We start from the raw sequence: 20,418 nt of genomic DNA on the forward strand, positions 1-20,418 counted from the left end.
GGGTCACCATTCTCAAGACCAGGTGGATCTCCTTGCCTTTGTCTTAGAATACTTTGAATTTGCCTTTGTCTTTCTATTTCCCTTTCGAAGGAAATCTTCTTTTCTTCTTCAGTTGGATTAGTTTTGATAAACTTCCTTTTTCCTTCTAGTTCTTTCTTTGGTGAAGGTGGATTCGAGCTTGAAGCCCTGATAGAAGACCCAATAACAATACCCTTGTTTAATGGCCTCGACGTCATTGTGGTTGAAAATATTGATGTCAAAGAAAGAAACAAATTTGGATCGGTGTGCTTATTACTTTCCCAACAACCGTACCTTGATCCGATTCCTTTGATGCTCTAACACCCTTTTCTCCTCCTTGCATCCCTGATGAAACACGTGGGGCATCTGTTGGTATTAAATTCACAAACTTCAGAAGATGAGCTAGATTAGTCATCAAGTTAGACTTCAATGAAGAAAAAATTTTGGACAAAGATTCTTAAGAAACCGAAGATGAAGGAGAAACATTGAGTTTTGAAATTAAATCTATCACACCCCGAAATCGAAGGCGGAAACGTTCCGGGGTGGAGGACGTCATGAATATCGCAACCAATGTACATAGTAAGCAAAGTAAACAACCATTACATTACATTACATATTGAAATTTACATTTGTTCAAAAGTAAAGTTGTACAGTGTTACACATATGTATATATAAACAAAAGCAGACGTGTCTTCGATGCACTCCGTCTTCGGCAAAAGGATCATTGGGTAGCTGTCTAATGCGGACCTGAGAATAGAAGTAGTTTGAAAATCATCATAAAGCTGGTGAGTTCATAAGCGGTTTTGTTTTTCTGAAAATGTACGAGTTTCCTTTTAGTTTCTGAAACTGTTACGACCCAAGAAAATCCCATATTTTCTTAAAAGTAAAGTTTAGTTGTTCTGTTATGTTACACTCTTCTGGTTACAAGTTGTGATTACCACAGGAAAATCCTATATTTTCCTAATGTGAAAGATGAATAGAGTTATCGAATCAGAAAGTAACCTACAAGTATCTACCATACTTAAAGTGTGTGTGTGCGAAGTTTCCTGAGAGTTTAGTTACCTTTAAGTGTACATTAGTTTTACGAGGTGTATAAAACTAATAAATAACTATAAAGTTTTCATAATCTTGATTGCGAGCTCCATAACCATACTACAGACTAGATTTGACTCGAGACGTGGCTAATATCATCTATGACTTTTGTCACCCTTGAACCTTTCGGTTCGGCTTTAGCTAGCAACCAGGTGCGGGATAGTCAGTCCCGTATAGCTCTATACGCTCAAGTCACGCTCTCCACTTTCCGGTGATTCTGGTTACGAGGACGGTCCTCCACTTTCGTGCCTAGGATGTGTTGCAGAGGATGTGTCTCCAGTCTTAAGATTCATGAATTTAAAACTGAAATTATCGATAAGGAAATCCTGTTCTATTGGTGCTTTACTCTTGTGTCTAGGGGGAGTACTAACTAGGACCTGACTAAGTTCCAATGATACATGTCCTTCACACTCGTGTCTAGGGGTGTTTTATTCAGGACAATACAAATGTTCTATCTACTATCCTCCACTTGCGTATCTCCGTGGGGTGTTACCGAGGACAAAACAACTTATAAAGTTTCCTGTTCAAAGTTTAAAGGTTATGTTCTTAGCTATTATTATGAGGAACACCATTTGTGAAAATATAAAATACGACAATTTATAACGTTTTTCACAAATACTCTGATAATGAAATCTTCAAGTTCAAACGGTTATCTGATATGATTAACAGTGTTAAAAACATATGTAGTATGAAACACAACACATATAAAATAAGTTTTGAGTACAAGTATTACTTGTACTTTGCTTGTATTCCCCCATGAAAACAGTGAAAAACATTGAAAAAGTCTAGGGGTATGAACTCAACAGGCGAGAAAACGTGACGGATTCGGACGCTATGTGTCGGTCCGGGGCTTGATAACACGCGAGGTTCCTATGTAATATGAAATGGTATACAAATGTATCTAGTTAGACTTTAAATCACTAATGAGATATGATTACACACTCCAAGACGCGAAAGCACTTCAAATCAAGTGTTTGGAGTGACCCGGGTGCCATATACGGACGTATATGGCTTGGATAATGAGTTTGGACTTCAAGAGTAAACTCCTTAGGGAGTTTACGGCCCTAAACACCACACCCACATGAGTTCACATCCGTGAACTCATAAGTGGTGTTTTTGGAAACTAAATGGCCTTGAAACACTTGGGGGTTAAATCTAGGTTTGGTTTTAGGGCATTGGAAAGTATTTTAAACATTTTAAGGACGCTAAGAGGAGTTTACGGCAGTAAACTATGTGTTTACGGCCGTAAACTCTGGTGTGTCCATTCACAAAATGTTTTGGTGGTCCTAATTCAATCACATGTGATTCCAATTCATTTTACAAGTCTATGGGTGAAGTTTGGGCATCATTTGACTTAGGTTTATGAGTTTACAAACCAGGAAACCTTTATAGGGGGGTTTACGGCCGTGAACACTCCAAGGGAATGTTTGCATCAAGTTTAAGGCCCCTAAATTGATTGTGGTTGATTCTAGAATTTATTCCAAGGCCATTGGTGTGTTTAAGTGGCTTTTAAACACTCAAATGTGAGTTTACTCTTCATGAGGATGATTTTACGGCCCAAGCATGTTCTTGGGCAGTAAACTCATGTTTATTCCTCAAAAATGATGATTAGGGTGTTCTAAGTCCGAATTGGTTAGCCACAAAGTCGTATCTAAGTCCCAAAATTGGTTTGGAGGGGTTTTAAGGCACAAAAACCCACTTAATATGAGTTTACGGCCCAAGAATTCTCCAGGGCCGTAAACTCATGTTTGACGTTCAATTTCATAGATTAAACTCGGATTTGAAGGCTAATGAGGTTGAACAACCAGTTAGGGAAGTTACCTTGAAGATTTGAAGTCTTAATTTGATGTTTTGGACCTAGTTTCTTTGGTTTGAGGAGAGAGGTTAGAGAGAGAGAGCAAAAGCTTCAAATGGAAGCTTAAACCTCTTTAAATAGGTTCTAAGTTTTGGACAAGGTGGAATTATGCCCGATACCAGCGTTAAACGGGGCTTTTGGTTGCACCCGATTAAGATGTCGTAACTCGATATGGTCGAAACTAAAAATGTTTCCGATTACTAATATGGAGTGATAAAATGAGTTCTAATCATGTTTAGACACCATTAAGTCATAATAGAAGTCTCCAAAATAATGACTTAATTTATAACTTAAACGGAAACAATTCGAAAAAGATGAATTTTATGGGTGGAAACGGGTTACGGCGAGGGAGTAAACTTCCGGTTGTCACAAAATCCTTCACATTTCCCAATAACTCTTCCAATTTAACAAAATGCATGGAATCAAACTCGGACTTCAAATCGACTTTGCTGATATGAGAACTGTACAACCCAAAAATCTTCGTAAAAACATCAACAACTATATCAAACTTAGTATGAAGATTGCAATAGTTCTTATCAAGTGTAGTAACCTCCTAGGTCATTTCAAAAGGAAGTTCCTCGATTTTGAAATTAACATCCTCCTGCAATTTCTTAACTTCTTGTACAAAGAGAAGATGTATTTTCTTAGCAACTACCCTCAAAATTTTAATCCTAATGATTAAAAGAATCTGATTTTCGCTTCAAACGCTCTTCGTTCTTCGTATCAATCTGATCCATGATGGTTTTCAACCGATGTTCTTGAGCTTTTAACAAAACATCTACTTCAATGCCAGAGACAATATTTTGATTTCCTTTATCTGCCCTAAGCTGAAGCAAAGAATTCAACTTGCAATTCAAAGTTTTGAATTGTTTTCCTGACATCAACATTTGATCAGGAATATTCTCCTCCTCAGGATCGAACTACATATCACCAAATGATACCATGAAATCATCACCATCCAGTTCAACTTCTAAAGTAGACTTTGGACCATCGATTGACTGAGAAGGAAACAAGGAAGTGGTAGATTGATTGATAATATTCGAAAAAGTAGGTAATATAGTAGAAGCAGGTAATTAAGTGGGAATTGGTGAAATGAATTGTGGTAACGAAGTAGAGGTATCAACAATAGTGGTTTTGAATATGGATGAAGTAATGATAGAAACAGTAACATATGAAGTTGACACATTCGAAATACCTTGGGCTGCATGAGTCAACATCCCATCACCCTTGTTGACATTTGTGTCCATATCAAATATGTTTATAGGGATGCCTGAAGTTCGAACCTCCTCAGAAACTGATTCAGTCATCGACACTTTGGGTGGTATGAATTGTGTTTGCTCAGGGATGGATGGATTTGAAGGGTCACCCAGATTAGTGGTTGTATCCACATTAAATGTTTCCACATTACCACAAATATTTCCATTCACCTCGATATTTGACTTAACAGGAGCATCCCTCTGAAGTGATGCGAAGCCCATATCTTCTATTCGAAGTGGAGATGGACTGCCCTTATCTTATTGATCCACTTTACCAAGTTACGAGCTCTTCGTTTCTTTGAAGCAGGAGAAACTAGAGCAAGAATTTCGTGAATAATCACCCCTTTTCGGTTAATCTAGGGTTCTTGAATATTTTGAAGTTTGTTGCAAAAGACCCCTTAGGCGAAGAAATAGTCTGCATAGGAACATCTTCAATAATAGGCCTCCGATCTGATGAATGGCAAGGTCTATGGGCAGGCTTCTTCATACATTTCAAAATGCCAGTCTTTGTCGGCACCACCTACGTTTGAATATCATGTACAATGGGTTCTTGAACAGGCTATGTAATTCTCACAACCCCGGACTAGACGGAAGAAACGTCCAGAGGCAGGTGACTTCATTGTGCAGTATCATAACAATTAAATATACATGAAACAGAGCAATCCAAACATCATACATTGAGATAACAAAATTACATTGTTCATATTCTATTTGTTCTTCGAATTATACAAAAGAGACACAAGCACAAAATTTCAAAACTACATCTAAATAGTCCAGCATCCGCACCCCTTGATACCTGCTTACTAGATCCCTGAGAATACAAATCGTTTTGAAAAGCATCAACTAAAGAGTTGGTGAGTTCATAAGCATTTTTGTATAAATAGGTTTACACTTGTTTAGAAATCGTTATCACTGCACTTTCAGAAAATCTGATATTTTCTATGAAATCGTTAGAAGTCTTTCCTTGAAAATCATGGATATATGTGCACATGTCATTACTTTTGTTCATTCTTATAAGGAGTGATTTTGAAAAGTAGTGCAAGTTGTAATAGCGAGTTGTGTTCGAGAATAGTTCTTTTGAATATTATTAGTCAACTGTTTCTAGAGAAAACCCTTATTTTCAAAAAGAGAATATGTTTGAAAATCTTGTTCCTCTTATCGAGTCAAATTCAATGTGCATTCTAGTTTATCGGTATCGAAATCATAGAAAATCGTTTTCTCCAGAAAATCCTATATTTTTGCTATACAATATTCGTATGTTCTATTTCCAGCTGTGTGTATGTGAGGGTTAGTTTATAGTTTTCAAAATCGTTTACAACACTTTCCATAGAGTCATACACTTTTTAATTTGAAAAATCGTAGTATTACGACTCTATACTTGTTATGAGAAAGAATCAACATGGCAATTGTGGACTTTCTACGTGATGAAAAAGGACAGTCGACGCAACGAATGCGGACCATCACCTATTATGTGTAGGACAGTCGACACAATGTGCAAAAAATTATTTATGAGGTTTTTCTTACGTAAATTTCTAGGTGACATAACATATTCTAGTGAGTCGTTATAACCATACTAATCTGATGGAGTGCCTGGTTTGGCATGTCTCAGGCACCATCGGTTTGTAAAAGATATTTGTCACCCTAGATTGGCCTGTATAGCTGTAGCGAACATCGAAGGTGCGGGATGTCAACCCCATATAGATCTATACATAAATTCCCGCTCTCCTTCCAGGAGACTCTAGTTATAACTCTTACAGGACTTAAAGTGTACAATATTGTATCAATATATGTATTGTGAAGATTTTGTCTAACTAGAATACTAACCGATCTTTGAGAAATCATGAAATCATTATTTACTAAATAATTAATAATAAAAGTTTAAGTTGTAACTAGATAGTTCGTTTCATTTATTGGAATCAATATGCTTTGAAATATTTATCAAAATGACCCAATATCATCAAAGCCGGTAACCAACCCCTTTTTTCTTTATAAAATACTATGTACGACTCAAATTATCGGAAAATACCAAGTTGTTATATATATATATATATATATATATATATATATATATATATATATATATATATATATATATATATATATATATATATATATCTTTGACTTGTGTGAGTTTATGACAACAACTTTACGACATACAAATTTTTCTATCATAACCACTCTATTTTTATATTTTCTTGCCACAAATAATAATGTCTATTATTTATGAAATACCCCTTAATAGTTGCATAAATATTCATTGATGGGCATAAAGTCTCAAACTTTGAAGATCCTAGCAATTATGTCATCTTATAAGTGTATTTCAACAACTTTTTATCATTAGATATAGAGATATGGAGTAACGGGGTATGAATGTACACGTTCAAAACCATGGGAGGCTCTTCTTGTATATAAATTATTCTCTATATGGTGGTTTTGTAAACATTTATAAGATTTTCATATAATCTGTGAACTCACGTTCATGAAAAATTTGTTATAGTATAACAACATCTCAACACACATACTAAACATACAAATACATGTAATTATCCAAGGAATTAGACAAGATTTGAATTGCATTCTCTCTCAAAAACAATAAAAACTTAGAAAAAGATGGGGTATGAAGCTCACCTTGGTTAACGTATGAGACTTGGAGCTTGAAGGAGTTGATAGCACCCTCAAAAGCTTGCTGGAGATGAAAATGAGAAGTGGGGAAATGGAAGACGAGGAGTTCATGTATTCTAAGTGGAGGGATAAAATTGATATGACACTTGCTTGGAGGACTGGTGTACAATGCCTAGTTATCTATGGATATTTTGTGTTTAACTCGGATTTTCATGGGAAATGAAGGATTCACATCACATCACAAAGTCAAACTCCTTATCTTCTAAGAATTCCTTAAAAAAATCTTGGGCATTATTTTATATAAAATATGTTTAAAATAATTAATTTTGGCATAAAATAGGGGTTTAAGGGGTCCTAGACATGAAAAATATGAATTTGGTGCGATTTCCGACGCCAAAATGCCTTAAAATGATGAAGTGGTCCGAAAATAGCACAAATATGAAGTCAAAAGGCGAGGTCTAGAGTTAGGATGAGATTTCTAGTGTCATTTATCACATTCCAGAGCAAGAGAGTGTAATTCCGAAGCCGCTTGCTCAGGTCCGGAGGGCTCTTCTCAGATTCTGAAGTCAGGAAACGGGTCAGTGGATTGGACCGACCAGGTGTTTTCGAACTGAAGCGGGGCAATGTTAGATCTTCTAGAGCCAAGAAGGTGCTGAGGTTTCTTAGCACAAGTCTCCCAATAGTGCTTGCTTACTTGAGGATGGAATTTCCTAACCAAACAGGCTATTTGTGACATCATCCCCCCATTATAGGGACTTTCGTCCTGAAATTCATTCGAAAGGTAGGGTCATGAATGCAGAAATAGGAGAGGGTACTTTGAGTTATTTGGTCTTTGCGTTCCAAAGTGAATACCAACTCACGCCTAGCATTCCCTTGGACCTTCACCATTAGGATGCAGCTTTGTTTTATGTGTTTAACTTTTCTATTCATTGTTTTGATAGACTGATCAAATATTATGTAACACCCCTAATTTCTGGTATGTAATTTGGATATGGTATTTCTCTCTCTTAAGAGGTACTCGACGAGTCAGTCGCCATACTCATCGAGTAGAGATGGGATTTGCACGCATTTTAGCGGGCGACTCTACGAGTCCATATTCCGGACTAGGCGAGTCCGCTAGTCTGGTTGAGGCCCTAAATCTCAGGGTTTGTAACCTATTTAAACATCATTATAGCCTCCCATTCCAGCCTGTAATACCTCTAGAGCATTTCCCCTGCAAACCCTAGTCCCCATTGTTAAGCTTGAATGTTTTTGTGCTAGCTTGGAAGTTTTGGAAGAGAAGGAAGGAAAGAAGATCAAGAGAAGAGAATGTAGATCCAGAACCTAGTCTTCATTTGCTACATATTCTGGTAATAAATTTAACACCTTGATTATTCTTCCATTAAACCCTATTTTATGCTTGTTTATGCTTCTTCTTGGAACTTTATATGATTTAAACTCGAGATTTGAACTCTCATTTGGAAGGAAACCATAGATTTAGATGTTACTGAGCTCTAAGAGCTCAATGTAGCTACCTTTATGCAAATATAGCCTTGTTCCAAAACCTAAGTGCTTATTGTTGGATGATATTGTTGTTTTAGCCCCATTCTCTTGTGCTTGCACGTAAAGTTGGAAACTTTACGTGTAAAACCAGCACTAGAAGCCCAAATCTATGAATTGGATGCATTGAAATTGAAATTGAATGTATAGTAATGGCATCCATGAGACTTGATGAGTTACCCTTTGGACTCGGCGAGTAAAAGGTAATCTTCTAGCCTCAAGAACAAACTTAACGAGCTGTTCATACAACTCGGCGAGTCACAGATTGGAGAAGTTCATATGATGAAGGAGAACTCGACGAGTTGTTCTTACAACACAGCGAGTCAGATGAACTTAGACTCAATGTTAGTATCGAAGAAGAACTCGTCGATTCTTTGCAAAACTCGATGAGTAGAAGTGGGTAGAGGATCAGAAAGAATGCTAGGGACTCGGCGAGTTGGCAGCCCAACGCGGCGAGTTCGGTCAACTGAAAAATGACTTTGACTAGGATGTTGACTTTGACCAGGGGTAAAATAATCTTTTTACCCTGAGATTAGTTATCAGTATTTGATATATTGTTTATGGGATTCGTAGTCGGGGAGTTCCGAAGCAGCAGTCAGACAGTTTCAGACTTAGCATCTCAGCAACCAGTGTTACGAGGTGAGTTCCCTTCCACTAGGAACGGGTCTACGGCCACAATGCCGACCTATTTAGATAGCATTAGTACGTATGCTTGATGTCTTCGTGATTCATGCATGTGTTGTTATGTGTAGTATGCCGGGTAAGCCTGATATAGTATGTGATTATGCTATATGTTCATGATATGTTATATCCAGTTTATTCCGGACTTCGGTCCGATGCCAGACGGGGTCCAGTGCATTGGGCGGGGCCCAAGTTATTTTGGATTTCGGTCCGATGTCGGGCGGGGCCCAAGTTATTCTGGACTTCGGTCTGATGCCGGATGGGGCCCGATGCAGTGGGTGAAGCCCAATATTTGTTATATGTGTTATTGTATGGTATGAGGTAGTTTGGGGGAGCTCACTAAGATTCATGCTTACAGTTTCAATTTTTTATTTCAGGTACTTTAGCTAGCAAAGGGAAGGGCTCAGGTTGATGGCATGGCACACTACAGCTTCAGTTTATCCTAGGAGTTTTTATTTCGATGTTTTGATATGTTTTCATCAGTTGATTTGATACATTTACTTTTACAATTGAGACATGTGTTTGTGGTTTTTATTATATGATGGTTAACTTCATGGTTTTAATTATGGTTAAAATACATTTCTTGGGTTGTCTTTTTGGGATGTTACATATTAGGAGGTTCTTTGTAGCACCTGGTTTCCGGTATGTGAATTATATTTGAGCATTGCCCTATTTTAGCCTTGGACTCGGCGAGTCATAAGGTCCGACTCGCCGAGTAGGGACGAGACTCAGGACACGTTTAAGTGGGCGACTCGGCGAGTCCATATCCTGGACTCGGCGAGTCACCGCTGCTGGATGAAACCCTAAGTTTCAAGGGTTTGCACCCTATTTAAACCCTCATTCCGCCCCAACTCGTCCCCATTCACTCCCAGGACTCCCCCAACATCGTTTTACCTTATTTCCTTGAGAGATTGAAGTGTTCTTGGTGTGTTCTTGAAAGTTTTGAGGAGAAAGAGGAGTAGATCAAGAAGAGGAGAAGGAGATCAGCCATCTTTGTGTCATTTCAACATTTTCCTTGAGGTATATCTCATTTTTCCCCTGTTTCTATGCTTAGGATTTCATTTGGGACACTCTTGAGCAATTCTTCAAGCTTGTTTGTGCTTAATGTTTCGTAATAAGTGGATTGACCTTTAGATCTAGGCAAGATTGAGCTCCAGGAGCTCAGATCTGTTAGCTTTATGGCCCCATGTGGCTTGTTCATCCTAGATCTACCCTTTTGAGGCATTTTGCACCCTAAAATCCACATTAGTGAATATCCACACGAAAAGTTGCAAACTTTACGTGTGATTTACGTCCTAGAAGTCCAGATCTATGAATGGCATGGACTGAAATCGAGTAAATCGGTGTATTTGGTGGATGCATGGCGACGACTCGGCGAGTCGTATTGGTGACTCGGCGAGTCTAGTCGCGAGTCACCGATTTGGTCCCTTCATGATGTATCGAGTTGAGCCGTGAGTCACAGGGGGTGACTCGGTGAGTTGGGAGCTGAACTCACCCATGTTAGGACTCGGCGAGTCAATGCCCTGACTCGGCGAGTCCAAGGCAATCTTCATAGATCAAGAACAGACTCGGCGAGTTGTTCATACAACTCGGCGAGTCTTAGCATAAAGTGTTCTTCGGATGAAGATGAACTCGACGAGTTGTTCATACAACTCGGCGAGTAGGATGAAGGAGTTGAATGACAGCTAGAAGATGAACTCGTCGAGTCATAGCCCAACTCGACGAGTAGAACCAGGGACCCAGGACAATGGTTTGCTAGGGACTCGGCGAGTGGAGATCCACTCGGCGAGTCGGGTCAACTGAAAGTTGACTCTAGTTTTGGCTTAGAGCTAGACCGGGGGTAAAATGGTCATTTTACCTAAAGGACAGTTAGCAGTGTTTGATTGAGTATGTTGTGGGAATTGCAGCTGGAGGACTCCCGGAGCAGCAGCAGTCAGTTAGTTCCCGATCAGTTCAGCAGCTACTTTGAGGTGAGTTACCTTCCAGTAGTGGTGGGTCTAAGGCCACAATGCCGGCCCACCAGTAGGAGACGTATGATAGATGATTGTCTTTGTGATATCATCTAGGTTTGCTATTACCTGTTATGTTATATGCTCTCATGATACGTTATATGCGATAGTAGTAGAGTTCGGTTGTTAGGACCGTTGGGTAGTCAGACACCCCAGAATTATCTGACTGTATATGATGGTATGCTTGTATGTTGGTCTGTTATGTTATGCGATAGAGGTAGCGAGAGGGGACCAGTCCCCGAGGATCGGTTGTTAGGACCGATGGGTAGTCAGCACCCCAGAATGGCTTGACATGGGTAGTCAGCACCCCAGAATTGCTTGATACGGGTAAGACGGCACCCCAGAATGGCCGCATGGGTAGGTCGGCACCCCAGAATGGCCGTACCGGGTAGTCAGGCACCCCAGAATAGCCTGGCAGTACGTATGTTATGTGTTTGTGTGGTATGTGGTACGTTGGGGGAACTCACTAAGCTTTGTGCTTACGTTTACAGTTTTGTTTTCAGGTACCTCTGCACCGAAAGGGAAGGAGCCGGCGCGGTAGCGGCACGTCATACACACACTCTTCGGTTTCCGCATTTACGAGATTTACTGGGATTGTACTCTGATATTTTGATGGGATGTATGGTTTGACCTTTTGGAACATGGTTGCGATGTGTTATGGTGTGATCAAACAATGTTTTTATTTATTAATGTTTTCTAAAGTAATATTTTAAAATGAAATTTTCGGACGTAAAAATTTGGGTCGTTACATTCTTGTTCACTTAATCTTGTTTAGTGAGATTGGGTGGGTTTTGTATGATAGAAACTTCCTAGGTTCGACACATGGAACATAGGATGTACCTTACTAAGCTAAGAGGGTAGTTGGAGTTTGTAGGTTACTGGACCGATCCGCGTGAGGAACTCGAATGGTCTGGTGCATCGGGAATTTAGTATACCTTTCCATTCAAATCGAATCATCCTTCCCTGAGAGAAGATCTTTAAGAATACCCTGATCCCTAGTTAGGATTCTAAGGCTTTAATCTGCTATCTGCATAGCTCTCTTGTCGGCTTTACGGTATTTGGAATTGTGTTTGGGTTTGGACAATCCTTCCCGTGGTTTCTCAAATAATTTGGGTCTAGGGAGTGTGCTATTGGGCGTTGGTCTTCTTGTCAGTTGGGTGTCTCTTTCCTCAGCTCGACAGAGGACGATCTGCACTTTTGGCCACACAGGGCCTCGAAGAATGCAACTCCTACGCTTGTGTGGCAGTTGTTGTTATATAAATACCCGATTATAGGCAGGTGGAATTTTCTAGAGTTTTGGTGGTCTGATACCTACCGAACATATGGAAGATAAAAATGTTCGAAACTAGGTTCTTAGGTCAATCGGAGGCTATGGGTTATCGAGCCCTATCTTGGTGAAGCCTTTTAAATGGTCTTCTAGGGATTGGGATCCTGGTGTCCTAGAAGTAGAGTTTTTTGGGCCTTAAGAGTTGGTACTATGGTCAGCAAGGTTGATTTTGCGTGATGTAGTTGACCTCATGAGTCGTTGATTATCTTGGGAGTTTTCTCCGTAGGATTTTTCCAACCTAATGGTAGGCCGGCCTCTGCCAGTTCTTTGCTGGTGGTTGAGCGAACCTCCGATTCGAGGTAGGGAGTATCAATCCTTGAGTATGGGTTTGTTTGGTTTACTTGTATTCAATGGTGCTTTTGGGAAATTTTGTCTCTCTCTTTCTCTCTCTCTCTCTCTCTCTCTCTCTCTTATAAGCTAGACAGGTGCTACTGGGTCTGATGTTTCCTTTACATAATATGCCGATCTTATGATCAGACACTATTTGTTCTTGTGGCCGTGCTAAGTAGTATCGGGTGTTTGGTTATTGGGGTTGTTTTAGGAGTCAGGGTGATTCTATATCTGCTTAGCACATGATTGAGGCTTCTTAAGGGATTTTAGGAACCTTTAGAGGAAGGTTGGAAGCCTTTCGGATTCCCCTGATGTCCTTTGCCTTTTGGTTTTTAATCTTTATTAGGCTAGTAACGGGTGTGGTATTTCATACACCAAAACGTAGGCATCTGGTTGCTAAGGTTTCATCGTTACCGGGTGGAAGTGTTTTGTTATTTGGTTGAGTAAGATGAAAGTCTATTTGCAGTGTTTGAGGTTTGTAAGGTGAGGATCAATCCTTTCCGTGTCAATTGATGACACTGGACTCCTTGTTGTTACGTCGATTTAAGGAGTATCGGTTGCTAGGATTGACAGGGTGTTCTATGTTAATGTTGTTATCGTTGCTAGTTTCATTTTCATTTTTACCATTGGATCTATCTTGTCTTTTCTTGTTAGGTGTTTTAGCGACACAAAGGTGCTGCTATAAGTCAAGGGAATTTGAAATCCAAATTCTGCTAGGTCTTTCTACTTTAGATGGATGTGACGTAACCGCACATACTTTGCAATTTTTTTTAGAAGGTAATTGACTGTGGGGTTTTGTCCTAATCAACATTCAGACCAGGGATAGAAAATGATGCAGGATCACATGTTCTTAGTTGATGGAATCCTAACTATATGTGATACTAATGTTCATATGGAACCATCATGGTCCATTCGTAAGGATTCTCTAGCTTCTCCGTGATTTACGGATTTTCTTGAATGTGGAAATAGTTTTTGATTATGTTTTCAATTTGCAAGACCTTTTTGTGAGAATTCGTTACATAAAATTTATGTGGAACGTACCAAAAACTACGATAGGGTTTCTTGTCGCCTCTTCCCGTGTAGTTGTCAACTCCTTCGTTAGTCGTTTCTATTGGACAATCTCTCTTGAAATGTCCTGTTGTACCGCACTTGTGACAAACTAGATTTACTTCTGAGTGAAGGGTTGGGTTGATGCATGGGGTTGGGGCCCTACAATAGCGGGAGGTATGCCCCATTTTGTTGCACCTTTTGCAACGAAATGTCTGGCAAACTTCCCAATGATGGTATTTGCACTTGTTGCAGGGTGGATTGTTCCCAAGGTATGGTTGTCACGATGTGAGAGGAGAAGGGTTATTAGGGGTAGGGACTGATCCCGGTTGTTGTCTTTTAGCAAGCCTCTGAGTTTTATTGCCTCCTTTTTCTTTTCTGAACTTTCGTTTCTTGTTCTTAGGTTTAGATTTTTGAGTGCATGGGTGAGTTGTCCTTTGTTGGTTTCCTTATTGTTACGGTTGAAATTACCGACATTGCTTCCATCTTCGTCTGTGCTGTTAGCATTGAAGTATGCCATGGCGGCTGCCACGGCAGATGTTACAGTGGCTTAGAAAGTGGCGGAGTCTATTCGTAGGAACGGTGCATCATCGGGGTACCGGTTATCTTCATGAGAAGACATAACTCTGTTGCACATGAAAGGTGAGCTTGTAAGTACTCGCAGTTAGTTTCAAGTAAGTTTACTCTTATAATTGTAACATACTAGTGTCAATTGTGTCAACCTACATCCCCATGATGCATTTATGGTAGAGAGTGGGAGCATGTATTGTCTGACGTAAAGTCTGTAAAAATAGCACATAGTTAGTAATGTAGTTAACGGATATGGTTGTATGGATTCTTGTAGGATGTACTCCTCTTGGTTTACTACTACTGGCTGCGATTAAGGGCATTATTTTATGAGTTCCCTTTTTGTGTTCCTTAGACTACTGAGGTTGTCTTTTCCTTGATTGTTATGAGTTGTGGTCTCCAAATTATCACTGCCTAGTTTTCTGAACTTACTTGTGGGTTTCGTAAGGCATTTGGAATGGAGTTCCTGTTACTCGTGGGGGATTGGATTTACATTCATATATATTGGGATTTCTTTATAGTCTCCATTACTCCATGACAGAGGGTTGGAATCCGGGAGTCACTTTGGGTTACTAGTCGTCTAGACAGAGGTGTTGCTTGATTCATGAGGGTGTTGGCTATCGGAGTTTGGTGCACGTCGATTGTGGATTGTATTTTGTGGAGACGCCCCCTGAACTAGGTAGGAGTCAATTACTCAACTTTCTTTTGTGTGGGTATCATTTTGTTTCTAGGTATGTTCATTCCAGGAGTACCTATATGAGGTGTTCATATATTTGAGAAGAGAAAGGTGAAAGGGTCTCTAATCTACTATCAATTGGGTAGAGGTTCGCCAAGGATTTCCTTAACACTTTTATCCTTGCTGGGTTCTTAGTTGGAATCCTCCCTTTCACGATTTATCTCGGTGTTCCTTAGGACCCACTTTTGGACTTTCCTCTTGGACTTCTTTTGATCTCTCCTTTCCCCATCCGCAATTACCGTGACAGGGTAGTAGAAATGTTGGCGAGGAATTTCAACTATGTCGTTGGTGCCAGAGTTGCGACACGAGATATAAGGGGATAGTTTAGGTGTGGGAGGGGTTTATAGTATCCTAAGATACTCCTATAGTATTTTAAACTTGATGTTCTGTTCTAATATTCTCTTGTGCGCATAATTGGTAGGTTTTAGGTTTGTTGCAACACCACCATCACTCCCAAGCACATGTTAGTCATATCTCAAATAAATATAGTTGATCAGGCTATATTGATCCCAGATATGATTACATAACTGCCCAAGTTTAACTGTGGTGTTCAACCTTTAGTTACTTTTGGTTTCTTCTCGTTATGATACTGGGTTAGTAATTATGTATACCTTTTGTAAAATGCTTATATCCTTAAAGTATACTTTTAGGCAGAGTTTGTTTTAGTCTCATTTTATTTATAGTTGTATATCTTGTATGGCTGGATATATCAGTTCACTATAAACAATGCTCTGATACCAATCTGTCACACCCCCGGACTAGACAGCGGTAATGTCCAGAGGCGGGTGACTTCATTGTGCAGTATCATAACTATTGAATATACATGAAACAAAGCAATTCAAACATCATACATTGAGATAACAAACTTACATTGTTTACATATTGTATTTGTTCTTCGAATTACACAAAAGAGTCACAAGTAGAAAATTTCCAAACTATAGCTAAAATAGTCTAGCATCCACGTCCCTTGATACCTGCTTACTAGATCCCTGAGAATACAAATTGTTTTGAAAAGCATCAACTAAACAGTTAGTGAGTTCATAAGCATTTTTGTATAAATAGGTTTAAACTTGTTTAGAAATCGTTATCATTGCACTTTTAGATAATCCGATATTTTCTACAAAATCGCTATCAAAGTTGGTGAGACAAGGGCCTCACCCACACTTAGCTATCTCAGAGATACGTGCCCTGCCCACACTCTGCTAACTATGAGATACTGGCCTTACCCACACTCAACTAGCTACGAGGTACGGGCCTCGCCCACACTCCGTTATCCGGGCGATATGGGCCCCAATCCACACTTCGCTAACTAAACATGCATACAAGTATCACGCAGACAACAAGTATAACCATAATCTACCAATTCATATTCATACTTAGAATATACTAAGATATGGGCCCTGTCCACACTTTGCTACTAATCATAAACAAGTCTAGATACGGGCCCTACCCACACTTGACTACTACTCATAATAAATCTAAGATACGGGCCTAACCCACACTTAGCTACTCTACACGGGCCGACATTGGTGCCTCCGACCCATTCATACTAAAGGAAACTCACTTCGTAAGCTAACTGTGTAGTCTTGTGTGAGGAATCTCTAACAGCTGCTCCAACGACTCCCCAACTCTCATTACCACAATAACACTTATTCAGAAACTGGTAATCCTTCTGAGCGTAAAATGACCATTTTACCCATGGTCAAAGTCAACATTCTGGTCTAATTCAACGTTCTAGGTTGACCCAACTAGCCGAGTTGATCCATAAACTCACCGAGTTCTATAAATCAAAACCTTGAAATCGTGATCCAACTCATCAAGTCACCCTTCCGACTAGCCGAGTTTCCTAGCTACTCATAGTTGCGATTTAGAGAGTCAACTTGTCGAGTTCTATCAAATTCAGCATTGGGACAAATCGCCTCAACTCGTCGACTTTCTTTGTGAACTCGACGAGTTCCTCTATCTACTTGGGCCATCTAAACAGATTAAGCCCCTACACTTCAGACTTATGATTCTTGTTTCTCATACATACTATAAATGTCCTTTTGAAGGTTAAATTTTCCAACTTTACCCGTGAATACCCTCATTTAACGAGTTTGGCTCAAACCCTAACTTCCTAGAACCTAGATCTTGTTCCGTAAGTCATCCATACTCCAAACTAAAGCATATAAACCGAGATCTAGGCCTTAGGCATCATTTAAACACCTAAAGCTTCTCCCTTTTTCTCCATGCTTTTGGGGTTGAAAAAGGCCAAGATGAAATCTCGAGCTTGCATGGGCACTCCAATGGCATAAAGTTTGCACCTTTATGCCATAACAACCCTTAATGATTCCAGATCTGAAGGCCTACAGACTTGGGACGTCCATGTCCTAAAGATCATGTTTCTTGGACCAAAACCCCCATAAAATGATAAAAAGGAGTTCTAACAAGCTACTAAGCAAGTTTAAGAATTGGTTACTAGAAAATGAAGAGGATGAGATGTTGTTTCTGGATCTACTAGTTTCTTTCTGAATCCCCAAGCTCCTCCTTCTTCAACAAGTTTCAAAACACAAATTAATCACTCAAAAACAACTCTGAAGGTCATATAACGCATTAGGGTTTCTTGGATTAGGGTTTGGGTCTTGGAGGCTGGAAATAAGGCCAATAAGTGGGGATCAAGATGCTTAAATGGGGGGAAAACCCCCGTGATATGTGCATAATTAGTTAATTATTTAGTATACATTTTCAATCATTTTTAATTAATTATGTGAATAATATGGACAAAAGGTACTTAAAATGGTTTGAATTTTGTTTTCAGTCCAGAAGACATGCTTGGGAGTAAAAAGGAGCAAGCGAAAGCAATTGAAGACCAAAGAATGAAAATAAGGGACAAAAGACCATATACTCAGCGAGTACACGACTCTACTCAGCGAGTACACGAGGATGTTCCCGAAGATAGCTACGATTCGTGATTCAAGACGGATAACTATGCACCTACTCGGCGAGTTAGTCCTGCTACTCGCCGAGTACACCCTGTTTTGAGATATCTATAAAAACCGAGTCTTTATCCAATGGGGCAACATTCCTGGCAATTTTTGAAGGTTAAGCTGCGATTAAGAGCCGTAGAAGATGCTGAGGAACCCTAAGCTTCAATATTTTGAAGAATTCAAGCAACTAGGTTAATCCTACCACTTAGATTTAGGAATTGAATATGTTTTATTTAGAAAAACTTGTTTTTGTGTTTGTTTCTACTGCAACTATGAACTAAATTCGTTTTTGTTTCTATTTGGCGAATACCAAGGAACTCCTATGGTTTAATTATTAGTTTTTGTTTGATTGTTTATTGGTGATCTATTAAATTAAGTTTGTTAAAGAACCTTATGCATTAATCACTACTATTTTCTGTTAATTGGAAGACAATTAGGTTGCATGAACATCTCTTAGTTGTTAACCTCATATGTCTATGTGAACACTAAACCATATGCTTAGGAGTAATGATTATGAAACTAAGATTAATAAGACAATAGGAAGATTAATGTGTGAGCTTGTTTGAGAAACCATCAAACAAGAGGTTAATTGAATTAGTAACTTAATTGACCACTACAAATCTTATTTAATCCAAATCATTACTCTAGGGAATTAATTAGTTTAAACACTTGATCACCGCTTAAATTAGTTAATTGTCTAAGGGTTGGGAGTAATGAACATGAACCTAATCACTATAATTGGTAGCCAATAACAATTAATCTATCATAAATACAAATAACCATAGGAGTGAATTGGTTGAACCTAAATAGAAACATCTTTATCAAATTTGGTGAATTTGTTGTTTGCTTTAGTTATTTAGTTAATTTAGTGTGCCTAAGTTTCTAGTCTTGCAAAACTAGAAGAAAACCCTTTTACTTTTATTAATTGTTTAAGTTAAAATTAGTTATTAGTTTAATTTTCCGTTCCTTGAGTTCGACACCTTACTTACTGATTTATACCACTAAAAGACAGGTTCACTGCCTTTGTGTGCTAAATTTATTAATAAAAAGTAGGGATAAAACAAGTGTATTTTACACACATCAACTTTTTGGCGCCGTTGCCGGGGAACGGTTCTAAATAATTAATCTAATTCCTAATTTTTTTCGATCCTTTGTGTGAGTTTACTTGCATAGAGTTCATTTATTGCAATTTAGTAATTAGTAATTAGGTTTTAGCATCTGTTTTAGTTTTAATATTAAGTTTAGAATTTTTCAAAATTTCACTAATACTCGGCGAGTACCAGTTTATTTAGCAGTTAATTTTTATTTTTAGTAATTTTTTGTTCATTTTATGCTTTTATTCTATTTATTTAAGGACTTTCATGACCAGAGGATCAAACACCCCACTGGTACCCCCGTTTGAGGATCCCAAATCCACATTGAAAAGGAACAAAGGAAAGGATGTGGAGAGTTCAAGTACACCAAAGAAGTCGCCTTTGTCCAACTTGAAGACCGTTTTTGGAAAAAAGAAGAGCAGTAAATCAGGAGCATCCAGTGCCTCTTTGATAATCAAAGATCCAATTCAAGAAGATATCGGGTACGAGACCGAGGAAGAAGAGGAGCCTACATACGAGCACGAAAATGAGTTCGAAGAAGAGTTAGCTTTCACAATGGCTAACATTGATGAAATCCCCATCGGAGAATGGAAGAAGAGGATGCGCGACGACAATGGCCCGGGACTTGTGCAACCCGCAATTCCCGCGACTGCTACCTTCGAGCTAAAGGGTCATATCCTAGCTTCACTCAAAGAAATACCTTTTTATGGGAAAGATCATGAAGATGCCTACAAGCATTTGGATGAAGTCAATGATGTAGCTGATTACTTCAATATTCCAAATGTAACCCGCGAGACTCAACTACTTCGTATGCTTCCGGTAACATTCAAGGGTGCTGCCAAAGACTGGCTCAAATCACTGCCCCCCGGATCAGTCACTACTTGGGCCAAGATGAAGGAAGAATTCATTGATCACTTTTGCCCACCGTCTAAGATAGCCAAGTTGAAGAAGGCCATTGCAAACTTTGAACAACAAGCTGGAGAGTCGCTATATGAAGCATGGGAAAGGTACAAGAGCTTGCTAAGAAATTGCCCACACCATGATCTAAACAGCCAGCAAGAAGTCTCCATCTTCTATGATGGAGTCAATGTCATAACTAGGCAGTTACTCGACTCGTAAGGCCCACTTACAAAGAAGCCACCCCCGATGATTAAAGAATTGATTGAAGAATTCTCTAAACACTCTAGAGAATACCATAACCCTAGACATGATGGGGAGCCGCTTATGCTGCTACTGAAGACTTATCCGTGGTCATGGATATGCTAAAAACCATGGATAG

The 20,418-nt window shown here is 39.2% G+C and overlaps 1 non-coding gene across 1 annotated transcript; it reads right to left on the minus strand.

The window, feature by feature from the left end:
• Positions 1-20,078: 20,078 nt before the first annotated feature.
• On the minus strand, positions 20,079-20,185 carry LOC145033182 (small nucleolar RNA R71). The gene has a single exon (XR_013677419.1). It is a non-coding gene; the product is annotated as a small nucleolar RNA R71 (small nucleolar RNA).
• Between the last annotated feature and the right edge of the window lie 233 nt (positions 20,186-20,418).

The sequence above is a fragment of the Lactuca saligna genome, chromosome 2 (genome assembly GCF_052625555.1).
Source record: "Lactuca saligna cultivar CGN05327 chromosome 2, ASM5262555v1, whole genome shotgun sequence".
In the NCBI taxonomy this organism is placed as follows: domain Eukaryota; kingdom Viridiplantae; phylum Streptophyta; class Magnoliopsida; order Asterales; family Asteraceae; genus Lactuca; species Lactuca saligna.